The following is a 26,520-nucleotide window of genomic DNA, read 5'->3' as shown; positions in this document are numbered from 1 at the left end:
GTTGGCCTGGGAGCTGGGAGATCCGGGTTCTAGTCCCCACTCAGCCACAGAAGCTCACTGGGTGACTTTGGGCCAGTCACAGACTCTCAGCCCAACCCACCTCGCAGGGTTGTTGTTGTGAGGATAAAATGGAAGAGGGGGAGGAGGACTATGTACGCCGCCTTGGGTTCCTTAAGGAGGAAAAAAGGCGGGATAGAAATGCAATAAATGAAATAAATAAATAAATAAATCCAGCATGGCTCTTCTTATGTTCCTATTCCGACACAATCAAGCCCCCAACAATTCATATGACAGTGACTTCAGGAATCAGTAAAGATTGGACTGGACATCTGTATTCCCAAGCTGAGTTGAGACCACGTGTAGCTCAGTGGCAGATCATGTGCTTCACATGCACAAGTCTCCCTGTCTAGCTGTCAGCATCTCTACTCTAAAAGATCATCAGGCAGCAGCGCTAGGAAAGGCTGCCCCCACGCCCCGCCACAGGGCTACCACCACCCGACAGCACCTCATACATTCTTGCCTTTGTCCTTTTAAAAAAGTAGACAAACAGGTTAAAAGACTGCTGAAGAGTCACGTCCAGAAACCAAGGGCAGCCAACTGCAAGCTTAAGCCAATGAACTTATCAGTCTTTGATGTCTTTGGCAGGCACACCAAATGAGAACAATATGGGAAGGAGTGTGTGTTGGTTTTTAAGGAGCAACAAACGATGAGTCCATTATTACAGAATTGCAAAGAGCTACTTGATTGGTCGCCTGTGGTGCGTAACAGTTTTCTCCTGGCCACCAGGAACTGATTTTATTCATTCATTCATTGTATTTCTATGCTGCCTTTTTGAAGCCAACCTAGTCAGTTTACAAGAAGTTCAGGAAATGAAAAAACATAATCAAAACATATATTGAGCAGCAGATCAGTCAACAAAAAATGAACCAAGAAGTGACAAGCCACAGGTCAGCCTCACACATATGCATTTGGTCATGGAATGAAGCATGTAAATCAGAAGGCAGAATTGTTAGGTCCTAGTCAATCTGCCCAAACTTTGTATTGCATTGCCTGAATATTTTAACCTAGTAATTTAGACTCTCCCCCTTCAGAAACACTAGCACGCAGCTGCAATATTCCTGCAACAATAATGGAGCCAGGAGTTATTTAAAATGCAAATAAGTGATTTATTAGGATGACAATGAGGAAGATCCATACAAACTAGGAAAGCAGAAGTTAATGCTTTTAAAATTGTCTGATGTGATCCTTAATCTGCCCTCACATTGGCAGTTTAGCAGAGGGGCTGTCTCACCCTATTTCGCCTCCAGGCTGTGGTGGTTTTACATAGAGTAGCAAGCCTACCTGTGATCATAGTTTCAAATTTCTACCAATCCAGGCATTTAAAACTCTAAGAGTTCAAGAGAGCAACAGACTTCTCTGAGCCAAAGCCTTCTTCCATTCAGGTCACTGAATTTCCATTTGCTTCTCCAACCCCAGAGGCCGAACTGCTGGGAAAAGGGAAGAGTCCCACAGGGCAGATGGATAGGAAATGGAGTCCCTGAATCATAATTCTATTGTGTTTCTCTTCCAGCCTTTGGAAACAGTTACAATTAAAAAGTACAAATTTTATTGTTTTCAAGTATGCCTCTAACAGAGAAAGTATGGATTTAAAAAGAATTTCTTTCAGCATGGAAGGGAATAAACTACTTCTGTCCAGGCTTTTTCAAAAGGTGCAGGCCTTTGCATACAGAACATGTTCTGCTACCTGGCAGTCTCCAACATCTGGTTATGTGTGTGTGTGTGTGTGTGCGCGCACGTGCACACACACGCACACGCACACACATATATATGGTAAAAAAAATTAACTGAAAGCTAAATTTCTAAATATTTTCTGCTAACCTAATGTAGGTAAAAGGTCAAATGCTGAGATTTCAATATAATAACTAAGGAGGTTGGGGTGGCGGTGCTGAATTCCGCCTGTGTTTAATCGGTATTCTCATTACAGGTGTAAAGCAATCAGTAGATTAGAGAGCAATCCTATGGCCCCTAGATAGAGTCTGGGTGGACCACAAGATACTTTGGATTCCTGGATGTGAGGCCGGAGACAGTGCTCTGACTTCGGACCCAGAAGTCTGAGCTCCCTGCTCCCTCCCTCTCACAGCTGGCGTGGAGAGAAACACGGTGGCTGCCTCTACGAGCAAGCTTAGAGAGGAGGAAAGGAGGCAGTTCTGTGGGAGGGGAGGAGAATGGGGTGGCCGGCTTATGAAGAACCCTTTAGCTTCCCCAGCCCCCCTCCTTCTGCTCCACAGAACCCCAGCTAGATGGGCAAAATCACCCATCTAGCAAAAGTGCAGGGAGAAAGGACTGTGGAGGCGACGATTACCTCCACGCTCCTCCCACCTTGCATAGGATGTCCCATCAGCCTCTGAGTTGGGCGGCTGACAGGCCTCTGGATAGGATTGTGCCCTTAATCAACTAAAGTTGAAGTCTATCTGTGGGAGGTAATTTTCATTGATGAGGAAAGTGTTACTCAGTAGGGCTCATAGTTATGATACATGTATGGATTTGGGGAGTTATTTTGTTTCCAATGTGTTACTGCAACAGAATGAAAAAGATGGCTTTTTTCTAACTGTGGTAACCTTTGTTAAATTGTAAGTTCTTTTACATCAGATTCAATATCTCAAATAGGTAGGCATATATGGGGTTTATAGTAATATGTAAATTTAGCTAAACAATAAATTCATATGTTAAAAGGCATGTGTTTAGTTATGTAAAAATTGATTAACAGACATAGTTATAGACTCCTTCTTGTCAACATGTTGAAAAGCAGGAATGTTAGAAAGAACCAATTACTACAGTGAAGTCTATAAATACAGCAAAACTAGCCAAGAATTCAGTGCAAGTGAAAAAATGGACAAAGGGTTGCATTGTGGAGTATGAACAGTATAGGGGTATTTTAGCTAAAAGCCTTTACAGAAGAGAGGGCCTACTCCATGGTCATAAGTATCCACAGAAATAATTCTAGAGGGTGGGGGGAAGGTCTATGACTTGTAACTACATGTTGTTGACTTGACTATTTGCAGCCTTTATGTGACTTGAACCCCATGCAAATTACATGGTGCTAAAGAGAAGCAATGAGAAACAATGGTGGATTGTGCCTGCTGGTGATTTACTGTATTGTATGGGATTATAGATATCAGAATTAACTTCTAACAAAATGCTTCATTTGTCCATTTAACAATTACAGAGTAAGGTATTAGAATTACATACAGCTTCAATTTGTCCATTGAACAGCAATACTGTAGGACCATAAACCAAATTTAAAAACCCCTAAGGCTAAATTTCACACCTTTTACACAGAATCTGCCTTGGCTACGTTAAATGCCAGGCATATGGCCTGAAACTGGTCAGACTTTTTTTTGTTAATGCTTGTCTGTCCATAACATAATGGAAAATATAATACAAAGTGGATCATTCTTTAAATGAAAACTGGAGAGTCTTGGCAAAAATGGTCAATAACTTCTTTTATGAATTTCTCCTTGAGATAGGTCTGCAACTTTTCTCTAAGGACTCTCAACAAATACAAGCCAGGCAATCGATCATCACCCATTGTCAAACCTAGCCATGTCTTCACCCTCTGTAAAGTGCTAAAGGATCATTCAATTGTACATTTGTAATTGGGAGGGAAAGTGTGTAAGGATGGCCATTTTAATAGCAGGGAACAGTTTGGTGTGGTCCAGGAAGGGTCATGTTGCATATCACAGAACAATGGATGTATTTCTTTGGGATGTCTTTTTGCCCGCAATTCATACCAAGTAACAGATTAATTCTCAAAGTTTTCAAATTTTTAAAGTTCCTGAATGGAAATGACATGGGCATGAAAGTCATATTCTTCAGTGTAGTATCTGAGATGGATGTAGTTTTAGCAAAGCGTAAGCAGGTTGGTTCTCATCACTGAAACAAGTCCTTGGTGAGGTAATAAATGAAATCAGGTAGGGAATATAGATGGCCTGCTGGTAGAACTCTTCAGTGGATTGGTTGGGATGGTTGACACAGTTTTTCTTTTGTATGGTTTGTCTAGGTGCTTTAAGTTTTACATCCACTTCTTCTGCCAGTTTCTTGCACTGCTCTGTTAATTGTACTAAAGGTCTCCCTACTAACTTTCCTGTGTTTCCATTATTCCCAACAACTGTTGTAATAGAAATGAAAACACATATACATCTAACTTCACAGATTGCGGAGACTGGCTCTGGCATCGAAGAATATTTGCTTACAATCACAAGACAAACAATAAAAGTTGATGATCGTGGTGCACCCAACACTGGTACAAAAGCTGTCTTGTCTCGGTGTTGCTTGATCCTGCTAATTGTTTGAATTGTGAGACAATACTTGGGTGATTCTCTGCAAACACACAGATACTCTTGTATTTTTGAGACCACCATGTTTCACATAGCATTGGTATGTTGCATATTAGATATCATCCTTCAATGCTCTCACAGAAAAAAAAAATGATGGCTTTAATTGTGCCAACTGTATTACGAATATCACTTACACTGTTCAGATCAGTTACAGTGAGATTAAGACTATAGGATGAGCTGTGGACCAAGGTTGCCCTGATTTGTGCTTGAACCTCACTTTCTTTTCCTGCCATGGTTGAACAACCATGTCCTTGTCCAACTAGCTTACTGAGATCTAGAGAGGATCTACATTGCGCCCGCCATCGCAAGGAAGTCGGGGTCCTGTTGGGTTAAACGCACTCGCATTAAAACGTAATTATCCACACTCACCCATTTCCCCTGTTGGGGTTCTTGGTCGAATGTGCGAGCTCAGTTCACACTCGAGAGCTGTGCTGTTTTCCTGCTCTTAAAGACGGTGGCTCTCATTGGAGGATCAGAAACTCTCCCTGTTTCTGCTGATTCCCCGCCCACTGTCCCTCTCTTCCTCTATCCCTGTGTGTGTGTGTGTGTGTGTGTGTGTGTGCAGGGATGGTGCGAGCATCCTGTTGGGGCTCGAAGCCCGGTGAGAGCTTGTCCCTTGCTGCCGCCGCTGTAGCTGGTGGGGGTGGAGGGAAGAAGGAGGCACCTATCCTCTCCCCTCCCCCCCCCCGCTGGAGGCCAGGGCGAGAGGCTGGGGAGTGTCTGCCGATGCTCTTTTCCCCTGCACCAGACCTTTGCAGCCAGCATGAGGAAGAGGGGCAGTGGTGACAACAATTTGCAAGTCAGAGCGGACGGCAGCAGGTAAGTGCTCCATTTCGTGCACCTTTCGTGGGGTGGGGGTGCGGGGGGCTTCGTTCCGCCACAGATTTCGGGGGGCCGAATGCACTGGCATTCGGCCTCACCGAGATCCGTGGCAGAATTCTCTGACATCCCTAGTTCTGATTGGTTGAAGGGTGAAAGAAATGCACAAGGGTTTTCTGCATAAGGTTGCTAGAAAGACAAAGCAAAGAAGTAGTGCTGTTTCTATTTCTTTAGCTATGGATATCTGCAACTACTTCAAAGAGCAGAAGGCTCCTAATGAGCCCCAGACACATACTGAAGATACTATTTCATCAAACATCATGCAAGTATCACCCAACGTGTCTGCCGCAAAAGAGACATCCAGGGACAGGCAGGGACAGAGCATGAGAACATCCCAACTGAAAAAAGGTGGCTACCAGTACTGTACAACTTGAATGACAGGAAAAGCTGGATTTAGGGAACTATATATCAAAAGCAAATTGTCTATCAAATGTGCTAAAATTTGAGCTGCTTGCACAATGCTGGGCCCCTACAGAAAGTTATGACTTCAGACTTGATAGTCTGGGTCCAAGAGCATTTCACCATGCATGGCTTTCTAAATATTCTCCTTGGTTAGCATACTCTGCCATTTTAAAAGGAGTTGTATGTTTTTATTGCATTTTATTTCCCCAGCCAGTCATACAAGGGGTACAGGGCACATTCATTTCCAAAGTTTGTACCAAGTATAAAGTTCTCAATGAAGCTGCAAGAGAGAACTCAAAAAGGGGATGGGACAGTGGTTCACATGAAGATACTTCTAACCTCATTTCTGTCATGAAGAGGAAAAAGGTGCCAATTGAACAACTTAGAGAGCAATCCTATGGTCCCTGGGCAAGTGTCCCAGGGACCATAGGATAGTTCAGATTCCCCCCTCCAAGGTCAGAGACAGTGCTCTGACCTTGGAAGGGGGAGTGGGGGATCTGTCCTCCCTCCCCACCCTCTTGCAGCCGGCCTGGAGAGAATAGCGCTGACTGTCTCTCCAAAGTCAGAAACTCTACCAGAAACAGGGAAAGGGCGGTGTTCCGGTGGGTGGGGTGGGGAGGCGACCATAGAGTCTCAGATACAATTTATCCTGAGACTCCTCCAGCCTCCTTCCCTCTCCCACTGAAGTGCCCTCACTAGGCGATCTGAAAAGCCCATCTAGTGAAAAATCAAAGAACAAGACAGTGGGGAGGCAAAGATCACCTCCGCTACTCCTCCTGCCTTGCTGGCTTCAGCCTGGCAGAACATAGGAATCTTTGAAGCCCCCAAGTTCAGGGCTTTCGAGCAGTGAGGGCGCAATTGTTAGGACTGCACCCTTAATAAGTCATCTGCAAAGGCTATAGAGGAAAATAAACAGAAGCTGTATAATATCAGCCATTTTATACTGTAGGTTGCATGATCTTGCTCTTCATAGTGTCACCAGTACCACAGTAACATTTACAGGGCTTTTTCGTACTGAGCTTTTCTCCTGTGATTGAGATTGTTTAGCAGCATCCCTAAACTAAAAAGGCACCACAACTCCTTTGTTTATAGTATTGTTGCATTTCTCGGGTTTGCAGATCTTGTAACATTTGCAGAAGCAGCATCATTAGATCAGAACAAGCAGCTGTCATCTGAGCTGCCTGTTGGCTCCGGAAGGTTCTCCTCCAGAAAAGTGCAGAAAGTCCGAGACTGGCAGCCACTCTCAGTAGGAGTTGTCTCAAGAGATCACTTTAAACCTCTTGTTGACTAGCTGGATGTCCACGTACATTAAAATAAATAAATACATTTAGGATTCTGGGGGTGGGGGCAATGCCCCACCCAGTCACCCATGTCCATGGTGGTGCTTGACTTAGAAATGCCCTCGTGAAGGAGGTATAATTGGTGTAATCTTTGCTTTCTTTTAAGCACCAAATCAAAATGTTTCTTTTTGCCCAGGCATTTTAAATTTAAAATGTCTTTTATTTTAAAATTTTTGTTTGATTGTTGGTTGAATAATTTTTATTCCTCTTAGTTTATAATTGTATTATTACATGGTATTTGTTCTTTTATAATGTTATGTACACCACACTGGGATCCTTTGTGGATAAGAGCCACTTATAAATTTTATAAATAACTACATGCAGTTAGGGGAGCATTCCTATAGTCCCTAGGCAGTGTCCCAGGGCCCACAGGATTGTGTAGGGAAACCCCTCTAAAGCCACAGACTGAGCTCCAACCTTGGAAGGGTTTTCCTAACATTGGAGGCTGCATATGTTTCTACGGTGGCTCCCTCAAGTCTACAAGGTCAGAACTACAACCTTGTAGGAGGTGGGAAATTGGCATTTCAGGGGCATGCCAGTGGGTGAGAAGGGAATGGCTGAGGATCTGAGGGATCCTGAGCTCTCCAAGTTCCTGACCATGCCCCCTTCCCAGGAAACATTTAGACACCCGCAAGACCCTATCAAAATATTTTCCTCCTGCCTCACTCTTGACTTCCACCCTGTTGGCAAGAGCATAGGAAAAAACACAGCCCTCCAATTTTGGACCACTTTATTGAGAGCAGTGCTCTCTTAAAGTAAAAAGTATTGCACCAAAAATATTGTAGGCAAGAGAAAATGCATCACACAAATATTGCTTCCATTATAGGAGATGAAATAGGAATACAACTCACTCCATATTTAAGGTGTGAATTCCCTTGCCCCTTGGCATGTTTAATTTAGATGTCAATTACACTTATAATTATAAAGGGTTAGTAAAAAGAAAAAAAAGATTTTATATTCTGAATGTTTCTGGCAGGAATCAGAAATCTTTTTTTCATGGGAAGTATTTTTCTTAACCTCTGCAGAATCCCAAGAGCCAAGAAATGCATACAAGGTGATGGTTTTAAAGCTTGGCAGCAAGAAGGCTGGGTTTGTTCTCACCAAAAGGCCAGAGTTCATCTATTTAGCAGAGAAATGTACGTCCCACAAAGGTTCTTATATTTGCCTACCATTAGAAAAGGACAGTAAACATAAGATTTGGATTCTAAATCCTAAAGATTTCCTCCATAATCCTTAAGCAATTCAGAGGTGAGTATCAATTCCCTAATGTAGCCAAAACTGAATGAAATAGATTTGAATCCAAAAATAGATTATGACAGCAATCCTATCTATGCTTACTTTGGAGTAAGTGCCATTAAGTTTACTTCTGAATAAACATGCACAGATTGGCCTGCACGTTTGGTTAGTTTTAGCAAAAACAAACACATGCAGCAACTACATTTCTCCAAACCATCATACATATTTCCCTTATTTCAAAACATAAAATTGTAAATATTTGTACAAACTACACAAAAGCCTAACTATAAGATAAGGCAGCTTTGCAAATCACTAATCACCTGTAGTAAGTAAGAACTGCCTACAGGCAACCAGGCAGAGAATCTTTACAGAAGTTGATTCTGTTGTGTCTTCTTTTTTATGCTTCAAATGATTAATATAGGTACATGTGAGCAGGAAGTACAGTAATGATTTGTGGGCTAGTAGATGTTTATCCTGCCTTATAACAGCCTTGCAAATGAATCCACAAAATGTAAGTCAATGAATAATACATAAATTAGTAAATTTATGGACACTAGTAGAAATTCAGAGTTAAGGTCACCTGGAAATCTGTGCTTCTAAAATTTTCAGCACACAACCCAATGCGCACATGTAGGCATACCACAGTCTCAGTGAAACATTTGGGCATGTGTACATCCCTGAGTTTGGCATTTGCATCACTGGCTCTCCTCAATTAATTCATTCACCTATTTTGCCAGTCCTCCAAATCCCCATCAAAGATTCACTTTAGGTTCCCTCAGCTCTCCTTACATCTCCTGCTCCACAGAGGTCAGTGCTAAGGGACTAGATGAGCTCGCTCATGCTCAGTGCCAGATGAATATACAAAAACAGCGCAGTGACTGAGAAATTGCTCACACCTGCATGCATTCCCCCTTGATTTCTCATCACTTGATTACAGGCAGGTGCATGTATGAACTGACTCAGTTGAAAAGTATTGGGTTTTAGGTGACACTGGTGATACAAAAGTTTTCTGGTACTTAGAGACATAGATACCAGAGTCAGTGCGTTTTCTTCCGCTGCCAGTTGACCTTGGCTTCCCATTGCTTTCGCTCTTCAGGCACACAGAGGGTAAAGTCCAACATAAGTCCTACTTAGAGAAGACCCATTGAAATGAATGGGATTCAGGTAGTCATTACTAACTTAAGCCCCATTCATTTCAATGGGTCTACTCTAAGTAGGACTTATGTTGGATTTTACCCTTATTTGCCTCCAAATCCTATGCTAATCTTTTCTTCTTCTTTGCTCCTCCACCCATGCTTCAGGCAGGCTGTCACCCTTTTTATTTTTGCCCAGCTCTTGTGAGATTATCCAGTTAAATATATCTTACCTTTAAACCGAAACAATCATTTTAAAAAACTCGAAAAACTACTTTGGGAAGGGAGAAAGAAGTGATTTTACAAGGGCTGGACAATTGGTGCTTCGGCTTGAAACAAGCAGGAACCGTCTCTCCCAAGCTCAAGCCTGCAGGGAAGATTGTATATTTGGAGAGAAGAGAGCTCAAGAGTGCACTGAGAATGGGTTATTGGTCTAATGCATTCAAGTCTTGCAATGCTTCTTCAGCAGCAACTTGGTTTCATCCATTCAAAGGACAGCTAAACCAGGCTTCTGTATTAACTATCAGTTTTAGCTATCCTTTGGATTAAACCAGTCGCCCCTGAAGAAGCAGCAGCACGATTGGACCAATAAATCACTCTCAGTGCACCTTCAAGGTCTCCTCTCTTTGTTTTTACCCAAGTTCCCTCCCTTCTTTCCTTACCCAATATTGTACTTTTGACCAAAATGGGGTGACTGTGGTTCCACAGCAACTTGACCACTGTAATTACACACCCTTTGAGTTAATTGGTTAACAACCAGTCGATGTTGCAGTCACCAAGTATCACATACCTGAATTAGCTCCTCTGATGCTATAGAGAGGGCATTAAGTTAACTATCCAGTTTATGTGCCTAAAGATTATTTTTAATATCGATCATTAATATTTAGCAGGGAGGCGTTTAGGCTTCATGATGCCTAAAAATCAGAACTATTTGACAATTGTAAATAAATTGCTAGTGTTTTTAGTGTTTAAATTTCTGCTTTAATAAATTATCACATTTATAGAAACCCAAGTCATTGTCCTTATTTAAGTTCTGGAGCCGCAGGAGTAGAGTAGCAAATAATTAAAAGAAGTAATAATATTAAATAAAAACATGTTGCTAGTGCAGGGCACATCTACAACAATGAGAATCCTAAGGAGGTTGAAGAACTGCTTATCTGTTTGCTAATCATACAAGAAACACTTCAATTAAATTTTTACGGCAAAAAAGCGGGGGCAATTTGGTATAACAGAATGCCTCTCTGCTGTTTTGGTAAGCCTTTTCCTTCTTCTAGATCACTAGCGACTCCCAGTGGTAAAATTTAACTATTACATAGAACCTATGGAAAAATCTATTTTGAAATCAGCTGGACAATGTTTCAAGGTGGCAGTTGATGAGTGGGAAAACCAGCCTCTGCTTAACTTTTTAAAATTAATATGGTGAAATAATTGTCAAAAACATATAAAATAAATTCAACTGTTGTCTTTTTTTGTGTGGTATCTTATTTGGTACAAAAACTTAGCAATACACCAACCCTTAAGTCAGGGCTGGTGGATATGTTGCACTCCACAGTTTGTTGGACTGCAACATCTATCAGCTTTAGCCAGCATAGCCATAGTTTAATTAACCATGGTTTGTTGCACTGTTTTGTCATTGTGTGCGAACCCAGAATTATGGGTTAACTATGGTTTGTTAACCACGAACAGACCATGAAAAAAACCTACAGTTTGTTGTTGGGTTGTGAGCTGTGGATTGTTTAAACCATGGTTCGCTTTACGCATGAACCCAGAATTGTGGGTTGTTCATGGGCTCTTGATACAGGGAGGGAGCAAGCAAAGAAGGAGGGAAACAAGGAACCCAAGGACTGAGAAAACAAACCATGGTTCGTTGGATCATCTGCCAAACAAAGCCTGGGTAGGGCAACAAACCATGATTTAAATAAATGTATTAGAATTATGTGTGAATAGGCCAGCTCTGAACATGGGGATGCCAGGGTTTGGACAGTGGGTGGGCTAACATCAGGGGGAGAGCTGGCAGGTATGTCCCACTTCCCCATTCAGGTGTTCAGTTCAGATGTGGTAGGGAACGTCTGTATATCCATATTGCTTCCTGGCATTCCACCCTCCTTTGTATAGTCTTTCAACTCTCAGGGAAGGAACCCTGATGCTTCTTGTTCTTAGATTCCCTTGTGCCTCTGAGCTGTGCTGTGAGCAACATCAAGGAATCCTACTGTGTCCTCCATCTCTCTCCAATGGTGCCCACTAGGGACTCAACAAACGTGTATTTTTTTCAGGGCCAGCCCTACCATTAGGTAGAGTGAGGCAACATTCTTAAATGTTGGTGTCAGTCCCATAATTGCATACACAATAAGTAGAGGAATTAGAGTTGCTGCTGTAGCTGTTAAAGTTTTCAAGAAAATGTACTAAGCTTGCCCAATAACTGCGGAAACTGAAAATGCCCTCCATGTGCTGACAGTATTATGTAAACACTGTTCTTTGTTTTCATCTGCTGCTAGAGCTATTTAGCTGGTTTTTCACTCTTTTTTCAGCCTTTTTGATAGCTCTGATGACACCTGGAAGGCCCCCAAATCCTGTCAGGCCTTTAAGGTGAGCAGGTTGGGGTCTTGTAAGTGGGAGAAGGATGGGGGCCCTGTTCCCCCAACTACTGTTATTGAGCTGAGTGCTCCCATTGACCTGGGAGCATCCCGGTCAGTAACATAGTGGCTGGGTTCAGACAACATGCTAAACCCATCGTGGGTCATGTTTGGGAGCAACCCACAATAGGTAAGTGTGTCATGTGGGGGGTGTTTTACCCCTTCAATGATCAGCAAGTTACCCACCCTCTGTACAGTGGGTATGGGGTCCCTGGGTGGCTTACTGTATCATCTGTCAGGCATTCCATAGATAATTCTGGCTGTTCCGTGGATAAATCTGAGCAACCATAAAGATGGCCCCCTAGAGCATCCAGAATTTCCAGTGACACTCTAGCCTACACAGCTGAACACTATGGTCATGGTCGCATAGTGGAGGCTGGAGCAGCCAGCACGACCCTGTTCCCGCCATGGTGGCTGCTGGGATACGCAGCCGCAATGGCAGGAGGAGGAAGAGGGAACCATGGAGTGAGAATGGGTAAGGGAATCATGCTGCCCTGTGTGGTTCCATGGTCGTACGTGGGACACAGATGTTGAGGTTCCCTTACCCATCCCCACAGTGTGGTTCTGCTACCCACCCTCCCCCCATGATCATGTGAATGTGCCCAATGACAAACCATGGTTTACTTAACCATGGTTTGTTGAATTATGGGTTGTCACTATGTGAGGATATGGAACTATAGGTTAACTATGGGTTGTTAACCACAAACAACCCATGAAGAGAACCCGTGGTTTCTTATTGAATTGTGAACCATGTTATTTAAACCATGAGTTGTTGTTACAGGGAAACAAACAACCCAGGAACTGAGTAACCAAACCATGTTCAATAATCTGCCAGATTAACCATGGTTTAAATAGATCATGGGTTAGTGTTATGTCCAAATCACATCTCCTGCCTTTCTTGATCAAGGTGCTGCGAATTTGTGGGCCAAACAAATCTTGCAGGCCTTATGAGGTGAAGATTTGCAGTCCTTATTTGGGTGGAAGATGGAGGTGGGGGTGGGGGGAGACACTAGCAGCCAACTTTCCCTTACCTCACTTCAAGGAACGCTGTTGGAGTGCAGGACTGGTGCAGAGCAAAATGCAGGGAAGAGCGTCCATTGGGAATGAGTGCACTGAATCTGAGACAAAAGGGTTCAAAATTTGAATTCTCAATATTTGGCCAATGAATACACTCCAGAAATATGTCTCCATTTTGGAATGTGACTCTGTATTTTTATCTGACCATTTAACAACTTATAATTATGTTAAATCCCCTTCATGGATCACTGCCTTGTTGTGGCGAAGGGGCTTGCGTAACTCAGTGAAGCCATAAGCTATGCCGTGCAGGGCCACCCAAGATGGACAGGTCATGGCAGAGAGTTCTGACAAAATGTGGTCCACTGGAGAAGGAAATGGCAACCCACTCCAGTATTCTTGCCAAGAAAACCCCATGGAACGTATCACAAGGCTAAAAGATATGACGCCGGACGATGAGCCCCTCAGGTCGGAAGGTGTCCAATATACTACTGGGGAAGAGCAGAGGGAATTTCCAAGTAGCGCCAGAAAGAGTGAAGTGGCTGGGCCAAAGCCGAAAGGACACTCAGCTGTGGATGTGTCTGGTGGTGAAAAGAAAATCTGATGCTGTAAAGAACAATATTGTTTAGGAACCTGGAATGTAAGATCAATGAATCAAGGTAAGCTGGAGGTGGTCAAACATGAGATGGCAAGATTGAACTTTGACATCTTGGGAATCAGCGAACTCAAATGGACAGGCATGGGTGAATTTAATTCAGGTGACCATCATATCTACTACTGTGGGCAAGAATCCCTTAGAAGAAATGGAGTAGCACTCATAGTCAACAAAAGGGTGGGAAAAGCAGTACTGGGGTACAATCTTAAAAATGATAGAATGATCTCAGCATGAATCCAAGGCAAACCATTCAACATCACACTAATTCAAGTCTATGCCCCAACCACTGATGCCGAAGAAGCTGAGGTTGATCGGTTCTATGAAGACCTACAACACTTTCTAGAACTAACACCAAAAAAAGATATCCTCTTCATCATAGGGGATTGGAATGCTAAAGTAGGAAGTCAAGAAATCACAGGGATAACAGGCAGGCATGGCCTTGGTGTACAAAATGAAGCAGGACAAAAGCTAATAGAGTTTTGCCAAGAGAACACGCTGATCATAGCAAACACTCTTTTCCAACAGCACAAGAGACGACTCTACACATGGAGATCACCAGATGGTCAATATCGAAATCAGATTGATTATGTCATTTGCAGCCAAAGATGGAGAAGCTCTATACAGTCAGTAAAAACAAGACCTGGAGCTGACTGTGGCTCAGATCATGAGCTGCTTCTTGCAAAATTTCGGCTGAAATTGAAGAACGTAGGGAAAACCACGAAACCATTCAGGTATGACCTAAATCATATCCCTGATGAATATACAGTGGAGGTGAGGAATAGATTTCAGGGATTAGACCTGAGAGACAGAGTGCCTGAGGAACTATGGACAGAGGTCCGTAACATTGTTCAGGAGGCAGCAACTCAATCCATCCCAAAGAAAAAGAAATGCAAGAAAGCCAAGTGGCTGTCTGATGAGGCTTTACAAGTAGCTCACGAAAGAAGGGAAGCGAAAAGCAAGGGAGAAAGGGGAAGATATGTCCAACTGAATGCAGAGTTCCAGAGAATAGCAAGGAGAGACAAGAAGGCCTTCTTAAATTAACAATGCAAATAAATCGAGGAAAACAACAGAATGGGAAAGACTAGAGATCTCTTCAAGAAAATTGGAGATCTCAAGGGAATGTTTTGTGCAAAGACGGGCATGATAAAGGACAAAGAAGGCAGGGACCTAACAGAAGCAGATGAGATTAAGAAGAGGTGGCAAGAATACACAGAAGAACTATACAAGAAAGATCTGAATGTCCCTGATAGCCATGATAGTGCGGTCACTGAACTTGAGCCGGACATCCTAGAGAGTGAAGTGGGCCTTAGGAAGCATTAGTAACAACAAAGCTAGTGGGGATGACAGTATTCCAGCTGAGCTATTTAAAATCCTAAAAGATGATGCTGTTAAAGTGCTGCATTCAATATGCCAACAAATTTGGAACACTCAACAATGGCCGCAAGACTGGAAAAGGTTAGTTTACATTTCAATTCCAAAGAAGGGCAATGCCAAAGAGTGTTCAAACTACCACACAATTGCGCTCATTTCACATGCCAGCAAAGTGATGCTCAAAATCCTACAAGCTAGGCTTCAGCAGTATGCGAACTGAGAACTACCGGAAGTACAAGCTGGGTTTCGAAGAAGCAGAGGAACTAGAGATCACATTGCCAACATTCACTGGATCATGGAGAAAGCAAGAGAATTCCAGAAAAACGTCTATTTCTGCTTCATTGACTACACTAAAGCCTTTGATTGTGTGGATCACAACGAACTGTGGCAAATTCTTAAAGTGATGGGAGTACCAGACCACCTTAGCTGTCTCCTGAGAAACCTGTACGAGGGTCAAGAAGCAACAGTAAGAACTAGACATGGAACAACCGATTGGTTCAAAATTGGAAAAGGAATACGACAAGGCTGCATCTTGTCACCCTGCTTATTTAACTTATATGCAGAGTACATCATGAGAAACGCCGGGTTGGATGAATCACAGGTCGGAATTAAGATTGCTGGGAGAATTATCAACAACCTCCGATATGCAGACGATACCACCCTAATGGCAGAAAGCGAAGAGGATCTAAAGAGGATCTAAAGAAAAAAAACAAAATAGCAACAAAAACAAGAGTAACAAAATACCATAAGAACAACAACTCAACAACAGAATGAATGGAAACACAGAATTAAAATGCTTTTTAAACTAATGGGCAGTATCCAGCAGGGCTGCTGTACCTGCACTGCTTCCATTGTGCTTGCAGAACTCACGGCTTGCACAATGGGGCTTTTGTGCATCTAAAAATAACCCCAGAAATGAGTGGAAATGCTTGTTTCTGCACTGGGACAGGTCAGTGATGCTCCCTTCATGAGCTCCACTGACCTGCCCCATTCCAGAAACAAGCATTTCTGCTCATTTTGGGTTATTTTTAGAACCGCAAAAGCCCCATTGCACAAGTGGTGGGTCCTACAAACACATCGACACAATAGGATACTACCCAACATAACTGAAACCATTGTAAGAATCCTGGCTAGTCATTCTGTAATGCTTTCACTTGCTTCAGGCCTACAGTTTGGAGACAGAACCTTGCTCCTTGACGAATCAGGGCGACCCAAGTGCTGGTTTTGAAGACTCGCGTCAAAAGTGGGCAAGTACCTTGGGGCTGACAGTCAAGCAGTAATAATCTAATCTGGGTGTGACTATTCAACATTTATATAGTGTCAACAATGCCCTAGGTGTTGTACAGGCCACACTTGGCAAGCTATACCTAGGTCCTAGATCCATATGGTCCCTTGTGAGAATACTGCCAAATGTGGAAGGATAGTTATGATCCATCTACCGTTATCCTTGGGCAAGTCCAGCCCAAGAGGTAGTTGTATGTAGATGTCAGGTGCAGTGAGGCTAGAATTGATTTCCTCTTCCTTTGTGCTACCAAAGCTGATAGCTGAAGGAGGGGGCAGGCGATCATTCCATCTGGAATACAGTCCAGAAATCTCCTGGCTGGGGAAAGCAGGTGACACCAGACCGCCCATCTGTGCTACTGTGTGAAACAAAGCTCTCAGATCTGCTGCACTCACTTTACTTAGTCTGGACAATTTTTCCTAAGGCAGACCAGTAGATTATTACCTGGTTTGTACGATCACCACAGCCCACTGTGGTTTAAGCCATGGTGGGTTGCAGCACATACTGGTGGCCATTTTGAATATTCAACCCTCAGTGCGGGGTCACCATGGTTTATTCTGTCATCTGAACCCAGGCGGCAGGGATTGTTTGAGGGTTAAATTGTCCTCAAATAACTCATGGTATGTTGTAGGGTTATCTGAGGGTTGTTTAAACCTCAAACAACCCCTGCGGCCCAGGTTTGGACAACACAACAAACCATGGCAACTGCTTGCCAGGGGCTGAATATTCAAAACGGCCTCTGACACCTGCTGCAACCCACTGTGGCTTATATACGCCACAGTGGCCTGTGGTGATTGTGCGAACCGGTCCTATGATTCTTTGACCAGCTTGGCAACTGCTTGACCGTTGGCCCCAAGATACTTGCCCACCTTTGGCCTGAGTGCCTGTCAGTGCGTGGGCAAGGAGACAGTACTTCTATAGTTTTACTGTTGAGTACCTATGTTCTGTTGTGTACCTATGTTGCAAACTCTCTTTTAAAGAAATGCATCATTATTCTGTATGCTGCAATCCTGTAGGCGTATAGCCAGTATTCGATATATCACATCTGGGGAAGTTTAAGAAGTCAAGAGGGTAATCACTCCTGTCATATGGTTTATATGCTAATAGGAAGTCTTCCTAATCTCCAGAAACACATCTGTAAACCGAGTTGCCATCCAAGATTAATTTTACATTGCAGAATTTAACATAGGAACTCAGTCCATACCCAGATGTGTGGTTGCTCCACACAAAGATAATATTAAAAGTGTGTGTGTGTGGGGGGGGAATTACTTAGACAACCATAATATTGTCTATTAGAGAATAGACAAATTACTATTTTGTATGGTTCACATGTGTGGGTGAGTGGGAAAAGTGAACAAAACCAAATGTCTAACATAAGGAAGATCTTACCTAAGCATTGAGGAAAGTCAAACTAGAGGTGATTGTATATATACTTGTTTCACAGAAAGTGGGGCTGTTTGCATGACATAACAGCCCACTGTGGGTTATTTAATTTATTCAACCCATTGGTTGAATATGGCTGCATCGTATGCAGCTGCCATTTTAATTAATCAATTTATTTAACCCATGATGAGGCTGCATCATATGCCATTTTGAATATGCAACCCCCACTCGAGGGTTGTCGTGCTGTGAGATTTAGCAACAGGATTTTGAGAGGAGTGTGAAAAAGACTGCTGGAAGAGGGAGAGATTTGTTGATGTCAGCAAAAAATGAAAATCAGAACAGTACATGTAGTGTTTGGCTCAGCTTTGGTAAATGTAATTTTGCTTGCAGTTGATGCAGCTTTGCAGTTCAATAAACAGACCATAATCTCTCAGAGTAGCTAACATACATTTAAAATAACAAAACAACAACACATGTAATCAATCACATAAAAAAATAAAACGGAATAGGAGCAACTGAGAATAGAAGCCAGATCAAAACCCTTCATAGAACTCAACCATTTAAATGGTCTGAGCAAATTAAAAGGCCTTCGTTGGGTGCCAAAAAGATATCAAGCTCAGGACCTGGCAAACTTCCCTGGAGAATGTGTTCCAAGCTTGGGGCACCACAATTAAGAACATAAGAAGAGCCATGCTGGATCAGACCATCTAGGTCCATCTAGGTCCATCTAGTCCAGCATTCTGTTCACACAGTGGCCAAGCTGTCAACCAAGAAACCACAAGCAGGACACAAGTGCAACAGCACCCTCCCTCCCATGTTCCCCAGCAACTGGTGTAGATAGGCACACTGCTTCTGATACTGGAGGCAGCACATGGCCATCAATGCTAGTAGCCACTGATAGCCTTCTTCTCCATGAATCTGTCTAATAAATTGTCTAGAATTTGTCTAATTGGTTGAGGGGCTGCTCAACCAATGAGAGGGGCTTGTTTCTTGGTCCATATCCAGGCTCACCACTGCTACCACATTATCATGAATAGAGAGTAACTAATTCACAATTAGAATTAATTCACAATTCTCTAGAAACAACCCAATTATCCAGTACAGCATCTGAAATCTCCCTATGAGAGCAGCCTACCATCCCAATTTTGCCCCATTTTAGCAAACTGTCATGGAATTATTGCTCCCACCCCATTTTTCCCAATGTGCACAGATCTCCCTGAAGAAGCAAGCCCCCCCCCCCATTATCCAGTGCAGCATCTGAAGGCTCCCTCTGAAAGCAGCCCCCCCGCCATTTTACCCCATTCCAGTAAACTATTGCGGAGTTGTAGCTTCCAACCCCCCGTTCTCCTTCCTTAGGCACGTCTTGGGCACTGCTTGCAATGACAGGCTTCTCAGCAACCATTCCCGAGACCTTGCTAGATCGCTACAGCAATAAAGCCCTTATTCACATAAAGGCTTATGCCCTTAAGCCCTGACTGCAAGCATCACAGAGAAGCGAAGTTATGAGACATCAGAAAAGCAACTTCACACAACCTCACAGAAGCTAAGTAACGTAAACCTCAGAGAAGTACATAATCATGGAGGCTAATTGCTCCCACTGATGAAATGGAAGCGCAGGGCGATTCTGACGCCTCGAAAGAGCACTCTATGGCTTTGATGTGTGGAAAAGCAGGTGAGTTACTCTAGTTACTTAGGTTATCGAGGGCATGGCCAGGTGAAAGACACACCCCTAGGAACACCCCGATCATACAGAATTTAAAGCAGAGGGATGGGCACTCAGCAGCTGAACTGCAGGGGAGCCAAATTAAAGAAAAACAACGGAGTAAAAGTACTCTGCAAAAATGCAGCTTCCCCATAGGTAAAGTCTGGGGTGGCTGCAGAGTGGCCATGATGTCATGTGGCCCTAACGACTTTACACCACAGCAGCATTGGAGAAAACCTCCCATGTAGGCAGGCCCCCAGGTAGTAATCTGGCTGTCATATTTTGTACTAACTATATTTTCTCAATTGTCTTCAAGGGAACCACTACCCCTATGTACAAGGTATTTCAGGGATACAAATGGAATTTTCCAGAGCATGAATAACTGTGACCAAGCTATCTCTGTCCAGAGAAGCTGTAGCTGGGAAAGGTGCTTCACGCCACTGATGCTACTTAGGCCTCCAAAGATTGGCCTACAATTAATAGCAACTCCATATTACAAACCTTGGCCTTTGTGAGGAATGCAACCCCAACAGGTCTCGCAACACAGCTGAACCATGAACCACAGTCAGTTAAACTAACTCATCTGTGCCTGTTAACTTTGATGTTGCAATGTAGCCATCTCACCTCCTAAACAGAAGTTCTTCTGCTCAGGGTTCCATCCAGTCAGCCATGCCCTCCAGGGTAACGTAACTTGCTAGATGTTCAGACAGATTCTACTCCCCTTCCCCAGTTTCCTTTTTTCCTCTTTCTTTTCCAGCTGACACTCAACATTCCACACTTACTGAGGATATTCAGTCCTAATTGGGCTGCATATTACGTAAGCTATTACGGTGAAAAAAAAGGAACGCAAATCGCGCCCACTATGTTATTTATGTTCCCCTTTTTTTTGCCGTAATAGCCTGCATAAATATTTACATAAGCTAAAACGGTGAAAAATAGGGAATGCAAATGGCGGCCCCCGTAGCCACCGCCATTTGCGTAAGCTGTTTGCTTTTTTTTGCCCAGCTGTGATAGGCTACGTAAATACTTATGTAGCCTATCACGGCTGGGCAAAAAACAAACACCAGCGTACGCAAATGGTGGCGGCTATGGGGGCCGCCATTTACGTTCCCTATTTTTCGCCGTTTTAGCTTACGTAAATATTTATGTAGGCTATTACGGCGAAAAAAAGGGGAACGCAAATAGCATAGTGGGCGCGATTTGCATTCCTTTTTTTTCACCGTAATAGCTTACGTAAATATTTACGTAGGCTAAAATGGCGGGGAAAAAAGGATCGCAAATAACGCCCACTATGCTATTTGCGTTCCCCTTTTTTTCGCCGTAATAGCCTACGTAAATATTTATGTAGACTAAAACGGCGAAAAATAGGGAATGCAAATGGCGGCCGTCGTAGCCGCCGCCATTTGCATATGCCGTTGTTTGTTTCTTTTTTGCTTGGCTTGCCAAGATAGGCTTTGTAAATACTTACGTAGCCTATTACAGCAAAGACCCAGATGCAAATGGTGGCCGTGGCAGCTGGCCACCAGCTGCCACGGCAAATGGTGGCCGTGGCAGCTGGTCGCCACCAGACCCGCCGCTGCCGCCGTCCAAAACATCCGCCCCAGGTAAGCCTCGTCCCGGGGGGAATCCACGGGGGGGGCAGGCCGTTCCGCCATGGATTTCGGGGGGCTGAATGCCAGTGCATTTGGCCTCATTGAAATCTGTGGCGGAATTCTCCGCCATCCCTAATTTTTGAGAGTTTTAATTTTTGTGAATCGCCCAGAGAGCTTTGGCTATTGGGCGGTATAGAAATGAAATGAAATGAAATGAATGAATGAATGAATGAATAAATAAATAAATAAATAAGATACGTGTGCCTTTTTTGCCCCATTTTTTTTTTAAATTCACATTTATTGCCAAGTAGTTGTGCAGAGGAATGCTCCTTAAGCTTGATCCCATGTATGTCTGCTCAGACATAATTAGTTGGGACTTTCTTCCCAGTAAGTGTGAAATTCCATCACAAGGGATGATGTGTTCCTCAGTTACACTGGATTTTCATGGCTTAACACACCTCACCCCCCAGTAAACATGCATATGATTAGGCTATATGTTGGCATGTGACAGCATTTTAAAATCCTATGCTTTTGCCCAAAAACGGTGGTGCTGAAAGAGAATGTAAGGGAAAGGGAGAGATGGCTAACTGTCACATTACAAGGATGGGCATTCCAAATTTCATCCATGCTTATTCATCCATCGTTAATATTGCAGGTCTGAAGCAGAAAGAGTATTTTAGAACAAACAGAGGCAGAAAGATTTTTTAGACATGGATATCAGGAACTTCTTAACTAAGCACAAATTAGATGAAATAGAAACATCATTGAAATGAATAAGAAATAAGGGCCAAATTACCAGCTCCAGTTCAGTTCCAACCGCAACAGCTATCTGTAGTCAGTGAAGACCATGTTTCCATGGCAACAGAAGGAGAAGCTAATGGAAGAGTACTGGATTATTTTTAAAAAGGGAATCGGCTTTGCTGTAAGCAGGGCTCCACAAGCAGATTCTCCACAGCAGTAAAAATCATTTCACAGAACAGCCTTCCTGGTGGGGGTGGAGGCTGAGTGAACTCCATCTGACTGGCAGGAGCTGCTCAACCAATAAGAGAGGCTTCTCCCCTCTCCCCTCTTTCTCCTTTCCCCTGAAGGTCCAGATGCACCTGCATTTCAGGAGCAAGCCTCATTGAGCACAATGGAAGTTACTTCTGAGTAGACACATATATGCTTGTGCTGGGAAAGAGGGGGGAGAACGCAAAGATGGAAACAAGCCCCCATTTTAACCCAGAGGACCTCATAGACCACAATGGGAGTTACTTCTGATGAGACAGTAATGGGCTTGTTGTGGGAAAGACAGCAGTAAACACAAAGACAGAAACCAGCCTCCATTGTAGCCTGTAGGATGTCTATAAGGAAGCTGTGATGTACTTACTTCCTAAGGCGATGAATTGGAGCTGAGATCGCGCTTAATTGCACTTAAGGAATTAGGCTTTAAAATTTGCTATTTCAATTGAGGGGGCAAATTTACATTTGATCTCTGTAAATTCTGATGTGGACATTAAAAGGCAAGCCTCATTGACTGCAATGGGAGTTACTTCTGAGGATACACTAATGGGTTTGTTTGGGAAAGAGATGGAAACCAGCCCCCATTTTAACGCACAGGATCTCTATACGGAAGCTGTGAAGTAGTTACTTCCTAAGGCAATGAATCCGAGCCTTGAGATCGCGCTTAATCGCATTTAAGGAATTGGACTTTGATATGTGCTGTGTCAATTGGGGGGCTTCTCTGTAATTTCTGTGGTCATTGAGAGGGCAAGCCTCTTACAGCACAGTGAGAGGAAACACTCCTTGACTGGGGTCATGGTGAAAGGCACACCCTTGGGCAGGGCTACCATACCCAAGGTAAATGTGGGCGTTGGGGCATATAACAACTATACCAGGGAGAACCTGACTTGAGGAAAAGAATCAGACTTTAAGCAGTCGCAGGAAATCGGTTTTTCCCTGATAAGCTCCGGGGTGGCTGCTGGATGGCTACGACATCATGTATCCCTAACAACGACAACTCACAGCCAGCTTGGAGTAAATCGCTGGTGGAAACACCCCCATAATCAGGCTGAAAGTGATGCCAGCTCCAGTTCAGTTTCAACAGCAACAGCTGAATGTAGTCAATCTAGTCAGGGGGATGATGATGTTAAGTCTAATGATATTGGATTGCATGTGAATTCATTGGTAAAATGAACAGATGATCTGAAACATGAACTACTTACAAATACTTATGTACCTGCAGCAAATTATGATTTCAAGAAGGATGCAGAGGAACCACGTTGTTTCCGTCATGTATGGTTAACCCAATATTCACCTTGGTTTGCTTACTCCACATCCCTGAAAGGTGCATTTTGTAAATATTGCACTATTTTTCCACAGCCTGTTCATCGTGGGGTACAGGGAGCCTTCATCATTGCACCTTGCACAAGGTGCAATGATTTTAATGAAACTGCAAGAAAACATTTCAAATACTTGGCACAGGCACGTGCAAGTAGATGCATCAAACTTTTTGGCCATCAGTGTATCAAATTGACAGTGCTGTGAAGTGTCTAGTAGAGGAAAATAGGAAGAAATTATATCCAGTCTTGTCAACTATTATTTTCTGTGGCACACATGACATGCATTATGTGGGAAAAGAAGCACAAGTGGAAATATACAAAACCTCTTTGAGTTTTGCATTGAAGCAGGAGATGAGACACTACAGAAACATTTGGAAAATTCTCCAGTTATTGCTCACTATACATTTGTCCATGTGGAAAATGAACTGATTAAACTGTGTGGAGATACCATAAGAGAAGACATTGTTTCTTCAGCCAACATTTCAACTGGATTTTCAATCATTGTTGATGAAAGTGCTGACATATCTGGAAAGGAGCAATTGTCACTTGGTGTTTGTTTTGTTGATATGAGAGGAGTTGGTTTTGCAATGCTAAATTAATTAGATGCTACCTCAATTGCCAATACAATTATTAATGAGTGTACAAAATGTGGCTTAAATCTAGAAAAACTACATCGTCAAAGATATGATGGTTGCTCTACAATGGCAGGAGAGGTGTGCAAGCTAAAAAAAAAAGAGTAGCTATCTCAAAGCTGCTTTTGTCCACTGTGCTGCACATAAACTCAATCTAGTTGTTAATGACTTGAGAACTGTATCTGAGATATGGAATTCAATTGGTACAGTTAAAGCTGTCATCACTCTTTCCATGAGAGTACAAAGAGAAGGTACCTTATTCCAGCTGGGCTATTACTATGTGATATGCAATGGACTGCAAAATGCAAAAGTATCAGAATCTTTTCCACCAACTTTGAAAAGATTTTTTGAACAGTTAAGCTTACTGGCCACTACAGCTTCCAGTAAAACATGCCAGGATGCACATCAATTGCAAAAAGCTGCAAGCTTGGGAACTTTTCTCTTCTATCCTATTATAATTTCCACCTATTCTGCAAGGTTATAATCTGTGACACAAGCTCTCCAAGCTATTGAGCTCAATATTATGAAAGTATACAGTCGTGCCCAGGACCTTTTAAGTGTGTTCCATGGGCATTGAGAAAATGCAAAAAAGCATTTCAAGGAAATTTTTGATGTAGTTCAAGAACTAGCAGAAAAGATGAATATTGATTTGACTGTTCCCAGACAGTGTAGATGGCAGAAATTCCACTCCAGTTTTGGTGGCTCAACAACCGTAGAGGAATATTTTCGGTGATCAATCTATGTGCCATACTTGGACTCAATAATCTTATCACTGGAAAGTCAATTTGCTGCAGAAAGCAAGCATATTTTCAGTTTCTTCTCACTTCACCCAGTACTAATGACACAAATTAGACGTGAGGCTTTCAAAAACAGGATTGAAAAAAATCAATGAAGTTTATGAAATCAAAAATTTGGAAGCTGAAGCATTCACTTGGTTTTAGATGTGGTCAAAGAAAGAGAAACAAGATCATGGGAGATCTGAAAATGGACTTCTGGATTTACTAAAGCACACTAATTTCTTTCCTTCCATTCAGTAAGCAATTCTTATTGCTTTAATATTGCCTATAACAACTTGCACAGTCAAAATGTTATTTAGCACAATGAGAAGGGTAAAAACCTGGGCTGTGTTCCCACAACAACAGAAGGAGAAGCTAATGGAGGAGTACTGGATTTTTTAAAAGGAATCAGCTTTGCTGCACTTTGGTCCATGCAGGGCTCCATGAGCAGGTTCTCTGCAGGAGTAAAAATCACTTCACAGAACATACTTCCTGGTGGGCGTGGGGGTTGGAGTGAGTGTCATCTGACTGGCAGGGGCTGCTCAACCAATAAGAGGTTTCCCCCCCTCTCCCCCCTTTCTCCTTTCCCCTGAAAGTCCAGATGCACCTGCATTTCAGGAGCAAGCCTCATTGAGCACAATAAGAGTTACTCCTGAGTAGACACACATATGCTTGTGCTGGGAAAGGGTGGGGAGAACACAGAGAGGGAAACCAGCCCCCATTTTAACCCACAGGATCTCTATAACGAAGGGTGGAAGTAGTTTTTTCCTTAGGCAATAAACAAAAGGAGAATTGGAGCCTCGAGATCACGCTGTGCCATGTGATTGACAAATTTGGACAGGACCACAGACATTTACAGTTTCTATTTAATAATACCTAATTAGCTCATTTTTCTCAGCTTCTGCTCATAAACGTTGTGTTTCTACTCTTGATACAATTCTTTACAGTTTCCCCCCCATTCCTTATCATGATGGAACTGATGAAGAACGTTAAATCTCTTTGTAGAGCAACATTCAGCTGTTGCTCTATAAGCTTATACCTTTTGGTTTATTGGCATGCTTCATGTATAAAACTCCCCCTTAATGTTGGATGACACAAAGTTTTTAAGAGCAATTTCAACATTTTGAATAAGGAAACATCATGAAGAAGGTAATCATTTTTAAATGATTAAATGTTAATTGTATATGTTTAGATATCTATTTCTATAATTTGTATATGTTATATTAATAGCAATATACTTCCCACCCCCACCCCCTGGAAAAATTCCAGTGGATGTCCATGGATCAGGTGCAGAAGAGTTGTAAGGACAATAAAAACGTAGTATTTTCCTGTATAAATTGTGGCAGGAGAATAAAGATGATTGATTTACCATTTGTTAAATGGTCATCTACAGTGACTCACTGTTAGAAAACTTTCCTTCTTATTTCATTTCAAGCTCCTTACCTCATGCCCCATAATGAATGGCCAAAAAGAAAAGGTAGATATATTCCTAGCTATATAGCTGCTTATAGCTATATATCAAATATAGCTTTGGATAATCTTTTAGGATACATAGGCTGAGTACACATAACACGCTAACTCACCCAGTGTGGGTTGTTGTTGAACCGTAGGTTATCAGGTTGTCTGAACGCAGCACATTTTCTGTGGGGTTGCTCATTAACCATGCAGTGTGGCTTGTTAAACACTCTGAACAACCCAACAAGCCATGGGTTCTCAAGGTGGCTTGTTTGAGAAAAATCAACCACACTGCATGGTTAACAAGCCACCCTGCA

General features: G+C 42.8%; 1 protein-coding gene and 1 pseudogene across 1 annotated transcript in view; both read left to right on the top strand.

Moving 5' to 3' along the window:
• Positions 1-706: 706 nt before the first annotated feature.
• LOC146344294 (52 kDa repressor of the inhibitor of the protein kinase-like) lies at positions 707-25,150 on the top strand (annotated as a pseudogene).
• Positions 5,166-26,520, top strand: part of CLRN2 (clarin 2) — a 58,683-nt gene continuing 37,328 nt past the window's right edge. The window contains exon 1 of the mRNA XM_084860347.1: positions 5,166-5,216. The gene's annotated coding sequence lies outside the window, so the exon portion shown is untranslated. The remainder of the gene's footprint in view (positions 5,217-26,520) is intronic.

Source organism: Heloderma suspectum, chromosome 5 (assembly GCF_057233095.1).
Source record: "Heloderma suspectum isolate Gila_16-S chromosome 5, 16-S_ref, whole genome shotgun sequence".
Taxonomy (NCBI): domain Eukaryota; kingdom Metazoa; phylum Chordata; class Lepidosauria; order Squamata; family Helodermatidae; genus Heloderma; species Heloderma suspectum.
Note: the sequence above shows the minus strand (reverse complement) of the source record. Positions and strands in the feature narration are given on the sequence as shown.